This window comes from Dendrobium catenatum, unplaced genomic scaffold (assembly GCF_001605985.2).
Source record: "Dendrobium catenatum unplaced genomic scaffold, ASM160598v2 fragScaff_scaffold_1575, whole genome shotgun sequence".
NCBI classification, from domain to species: Eukaryota; Viridiplantae; Streptophyta; class Magnoliopsida; order Asparagales; family Orchidaceae; genus Dendrobium; species Dendrobium catenatum.
The window spans coordinates 692,006-698,478 of NW_021320037.1; positions in this window are offsets into that span (position 1 = coordinate 692,006).

Genomic DNA, 6,473 nt, shown 5'->3' on the forward strand with positions numbered 1-6,473 from the left:
CCTAAAGAGTCTCACATAACTACGGTCAAGAGAATCCTTAGATATCTACTAGGCACTCTGAACTTAGGAATTTGGTATCTTAGGCACAGCACTTCCTGTGAAATCTTAGAGTACTCAGATTCTAATTTTGCAGGATGTAGAGTAGATAGAAAAAGCACCTCTGGTATCTACCAATTCATAGGACAATCGTTAAGTAGGAAGCAAAATTCGATTGCCCTCTCCACAGCCGAGGCAGAGTATTATTTCAGTAGGAAACTGTGTTGCACAAGTACTATTATTAAAGCAACAAATTCTTGATCTTGGATTACCTGTATGAACCATCTTAATCATGTACTACAACACAAGTGCAATTTGCATCTCTAAAAATCTAATTCAACACTCTCGAACAAAATATATAGGCATTATACATCATTTCATAAGAGATCATGTTGCTAAAGGAGATATAGAATTACATCACATAGCTACAGGAAATCAATTGGCAGACATCTTTACAAAGCCACTAGTGTACAACACCTTTAGCACTTTGAGGACAAGACTGGGTGTCATAGACATTAATCCGTAATTCAAAAAAAAAATCTCTAAAGTTGTTCCTGATCGTCACACACTCACTACACCTTCAATTGAACACCGCTTTGAGACAATCCTTCAATATTTTCAACCACACCCACCTCCACCTCCAAGTGATCAGGATCCTCCTTTCTGAAGTGTATCTATTTTTATGATGTTTTTCTTAGTGTTGTTTGTACCTCCTCTTTTTGGTGATGTCAAAAGGGGGAGAAGTCTGTTGTAGTTTGTTTTATTGCTTGCTTAGGCTTATGTTTACGAATGTTTCTTCAATATTTCCAACCACACCCATCTTTACCTCCACCTCCAAGTGATTAGGATCCTCCTTTCTGAAGTGTATCTATTTTTATGATGTTTTTTCTTAGTGTTGTTTGTGCCTCCTCTTTTTGGTGATGTCAAAAGGGGGAGAAGTCTGTTGTAGTTTGTTGTCTTGCTTGCTTAGGCTTATGTTCACATATGTTGCTTATGTTTACTTATGTTTCAATTAAATGCATTTTTCCTTTTCTGTCTATTTTGTGATGTTTTTATTAATTAAAAAAATGCCATTCAAATTTGCTTATACCAAATATAATTTGACATCATCAAAAAGATGAAGATTGTTGAAATCCATGACCCCTAGTTTGAGATTTTGATGATGACAAATAATGTCGTCTAAACTACTATGCATTGAATACAATTAGAATTGTTCGTTTTTCTTTGATTAAGAAAAAGAAGAAAAGAGTTTATAAATTTTTTCTATCGATGACTAGAATGGCGAAATAAATAAAGGTCCATTCTTCTTCTTTTTTCTTTTCTTATTCTTGGTTTACAAATATCCAAATTTTTATGCCTAAGACTCCATAGATAGTTCTAATTGTATGGGAACAGTGATCAATTTTAGTGCGAATTGTTTGTAAGGGAACCCTGCCTTCTCTGATCCATTCGACATTGATTTCAATTATTGTCTGTGGGTACTAACATTTTAGGAAGATCACAAGTTACTGAGGACAATAAGAAGATTCAAGACTGGGTAGAGTAAGAGCGTGAGTTTATAACATTAGAATTTTTCATTTATTTTTATTTTTCCTTTTTTTGAGTTTGGCCACAAATTGCATATAAGACTGAGCAACCATGCACACATACAAGGGGAGAGGGTTTTTAAAAAAAATGCAGATTTTTTCTCTGTTGATCGTACTGTATGAGTTTATATCATACTGTATGATCTGATCTGGCTGAAATGTCTTTTGTGAATAGTTCCTACTGTACGATGTGTTTCTAATCCAAAATCCTAGTCGCCAGATTAGTTTAAGTAAGTTTGTTTAGCCGTTTGTATTGTATGAAAAGATTTGTACTATATGATGTATTTTGAATACTTACTTAAATTAACCCAAGATTAGTGGAATAAATCAAGGATTAATTTCTGATTGCTAATCATATTGTACGAACAAGTGCGTATTGTACGATGAATCAAGGCCATTTTTTATCGTCCTGAACTTCGTCTTGGGTGATCCCTTAATTTTGAGTAATCGTATTATACTAAGTAGGTCGTACCCTACGATGTACAGAGATGAGTTTTAATCATCCCAGCTATCATCTTGTATAAGCAAAATATATTTGACGATCGTACGGTACGAGTTTATATCGTACTGTATGATTGTATTCAAAATTTTTGACCTGTTCGTAAACCTTTGTACCAGGACGAAGCTCGTTTATACTAATCTTACTGTATGATATTAAATCATATTGACGATAGTAACGGCTACTTCAAAAAATTCAGCGATTTTTTTGAGCCCGTTTTGAGTATCAAAAAGTTATGTTTTTGGTGTGTGACTGTGAGAGGGGAACGTGATTAGAGAGGGTTTCCTTGGGAGAGAGCTCTTGAGAAGATTTTAGGGTTTTAGAGAGGAAGGAGAAGGTGAGCTTGGTGAGGGAAAAGTAATGTGAGGGAGGTCACACGCTTGCTCCGTTCTTGCTACACTTTGTTCCTCCTGTGGCCCGAGAAGATATTGTGGGAGGCTCTCTAAGGGGGAGATTCTTCTACATTCGTGTCCTCTAAGGTACTTTGCCTTCTTCAGGAGGGAGAAAAATGAGAAGGTATGTTGCCTTCGCCAGGAGAGTGACAAAGCGCTTGGCACTCCGCCATGCTGGGTTGGTAAAAGTGAGTCTTATAAAGCTTCTCCGCCTTGCTGAGTGGGCAAAATGAGAACTATTGTTTAGTAGTGAAATTCCCAAAGTTGAGGACTCTAGGGAGTGGACGTAGAACAAGTGACCGAACCACTATAAAACCTCTGGTGTGATTTTTCCTTTACCGCTTTTATTTTTTCTTGCATTTTATTTTCATTAAAATTTCTTGGTGAAATTCATTGTGGAATTCGTTGTTGCTATTTGTATTCAAGTACTCGCTTATGTATTAGTTAATTTTTTTGTTAAAAATTTACAAATATAAAAAAATATTAGAACTCATGTTTAAGGTATTTTTATTGCACTAAGTTTTTCGCAATTCCCCCCTCCTCTTGGCACATCTAGTAACTTCAAAAACACCAACCAAAGGTCACCAAATACAAAGGGTACCAGAACATAGAATCAAAAACCCACCACAAAAGCAACCTAAAAATATTAGCCCAAACCCCACCAAAAAACACCCACCAGCTACACCAACACAGCCAAAGGCAAGAAATAACCAGAGGGCCAAAGAAACAGCCAAAACTCCCAAGACCAACCGATCTAACCAAAACAAGCAGTAACCTAAAAATACCAATAACATCCAACAGCCTAACAAAAGAACACAAAACCTCACCAAAAAAAACTATGTCTGACAACACAGCACAAAATAAACCCAGAGAAAACAACCCAGGCCTCCATACCATACAAACCCTCAGCCAAACCAAGAACCGAAACAACAAGATAAAGAAAATCCGCAGCAGATAGCCTCAAATAAGACAGGGAGCCAAAAAACTTGGGAAAACCAGCAATTAGAGAAAAGCTCCAGCCACACAGAAAAATCCCAAAGGTTAAAGCAGAAAACCACCAGGAAATAGCAGCTACCACCCCCTTAGATAAAAACATAAGGAACATTAATTTTATCCAGCTTTAACAAGCCCTTAACAGGAAGGGGCAGTTAGCAAAACTAAAATCCTTCATAGAGTCCTAAATATAACCCAACTTAGCCATGGCATTAGCACAAGCATTCTCATTCCTTTCAATAGATGAAAAGGAAAAGTTAATCATGTTCAAAATCCTTTGAATACCCCTCTTAATGTAAAACAAATTAGAAGAGCAATTATTCTCGTTTCTCAAAATAAGGGAATCGAAACAATAAGAAGAACTGACCTCCACTATAATATTAATGCAATCAAGAGAGAGACATAATCTAACCCCATAAAGGATAGCAAAAGAGAGAGCAGTAATCACATTCCCATTATAAATAGGCCTAGCAAAACCAATAATGTCGTTACCATTGGAATCCCTTAAGATACCACCACAACCAACCAAATTCTTATTAACAAAACCATATACATTTAACTTAAAGGAATTAACAGGAGGTTTAAGCCACACAATACTTCTAGTAACTTTACAACTATTATCCCCTTCGAACTTAATCCCAAAATCAATAGCAGCTGTGTGGTACTTAGTAAAATTCTTGGAAGAAATTAAATTGGCAGCAAAGAGGTTCCTAATTTTATCTTTCACATTATGAATAATCCTAAGGTGATTCATAGGCACACCATTATAGCGAAAATTATTTCTATCCAACCATAAAAATCGAAGGATCAGAGCAGGGATAACATTCCTAATATGACCTTTGAACTTAACAAACCTACAATTCAATAAAACATAAATAGAGGCCTTAGCGTTGAAGCAATTTAAATAGAAAATATTCTCAAAATAAGTCCAGGCCTTAACAGCACAAGGGCCAGAGACAAACACATGGTGTATATTATCCAAGTGGAAGCAACATTGACATTTAGAAACCAGAATGAAACCACATTTAATCAAATTATCATCAGTTGGAATAAAATTATGAAGAATCCGCCAAACAAAAATAGAAACCGTAGAGGGAATACTATGGTGCCAAAGCATGTTGTAAATATTCGAGGCTTCTTTCAAAGTTCTAAAAGAATGACAGGCACCCTTTAAAGAAAATTTATCATCTCTATTGAAAGAACAAATCTGAACATCAGGAGAGTTCAAATTTAAAGGAATCTGCAAAATTTGATGAATCAAGAAATTTGGCAGCACGTTAGAGAGCTTCTCAATATCTTAACCATTATTCATGAAAAAATAATTAACCTTTATAGAACCATTATAAGAAGTATTAAGAATAGAATCAAGGGAGTAACCATTCAACCAACGATCCTGTCAAAAGAAAATATTACCATCACCAAAGCCCCAACAGATAAAAGGCTCAACCATACATTTTACTTTGCAAAGGTGCTACCAAACTTTAGAGTTCCCTTTAAAAAAATAACACATAGTGGGATGCATATTACCACAATACTTAACATTATTAAAATTAGCCCAAAGGCTCATGTTAGCATAAAAAGTATACCACAATTTGAAAGCAAAAGACTAAGCCAAATCCTACAAAGACTTACACCCCAAAGCCCCTTCATCTAAAATACCACAGCATTTATTCCACGAAGACCAATGAATTTTAGAACTACTAATATTCCCTTTCCAAAAGAATTTATTAATAATTTTCTCAAGCCTATCACACACAGCCTGAGTAGGAAATAAAGTTTGAAAGCTATAAACAAGAATAGAACAAAGGACACTTTTAATAAGAGTAAGCCTACCACCAAAACTAAGAAAATTGGAATCCCAAGAAAGGAGCTTGTTCTGCACAGTCGAAATTAAATCATCAAAAAGAAAAAAAATTCCTACCCTTATAAAGGGGCACACCAAGATACTTTAAGGGAAAACCAACATGATTGAAACCAGTTAAATTTTTAATAGCAAGAATACGATCCAAAGTCACTTTCTTAGCCGAAATAAAGACACATTTATGACAATTAAGGGTCAAACCACTCACCAATTCAAAATATTTAAAGAACTTCAATAATTTTCTAATCCAATTTAAAGAAACATTAGTAAAAATAATAAAGTCATCCACAAAACATAAATGAGAAATATGGAAACCTCCGAAAGTTTTAAAATACAAGCTAGGAGACTTATCAAAGAGATCAACCAGCCCTCTAGAAAGGTAATCCTCAGCAATAATAAAAAGAGCCGGAGAAATGGGATCCCCTTGTCTCAAACCATGAGAAGCTTTAAAAAAATTATGAGATTTACCATTAACAATGATAGAGAAATGCGGACTTTCAATACAAAGCTTAATGAGATTGATAAACTTAAGATCAAAACTAAATAACTTCATAATATCATAAAGAAAGTTCCAATCAATATTATCATCAGCCTTAGCAATATCTGTTGCGGATCTATGGTTTATGATGTTGATGATAGCAAACATTCCTTATTTCTCTATGATTGCCTTATGTGCTAACGTTTCAGGTCCACACGATCAGACTGCAATTTAAAACCAGCTCAAGATTGGGTAGACTAGGTCTGAGTCAGTTTGTAATCTTTTTCCTTTCTTGAGTCTGTTGTATTGAGTGAGGGATCTGTTGTTTTGTAACTTGGAAGAGTTTCTGGTGTTCCCTATAAGATTTTTATTTTTGGTAATATCGGCCGGGACGATATATATATCATCATGGATGATATGTCCAAAATTAGAAACCCTGATTAGGGCATCCTCATTAAGAAAACCGTCATTAACGGATCGGCCTGGACGATACCTGTATCGGCCAGGATGATAATCTCAATTCAGAAAGAATCAGCCGCTATAATCAGTTTAGGAATTCTTTGTTTTAGGAAATCGGCCAGGACGATATGCTTATCGTCCAGGATGATCTAACTCAATTATGCCTAAA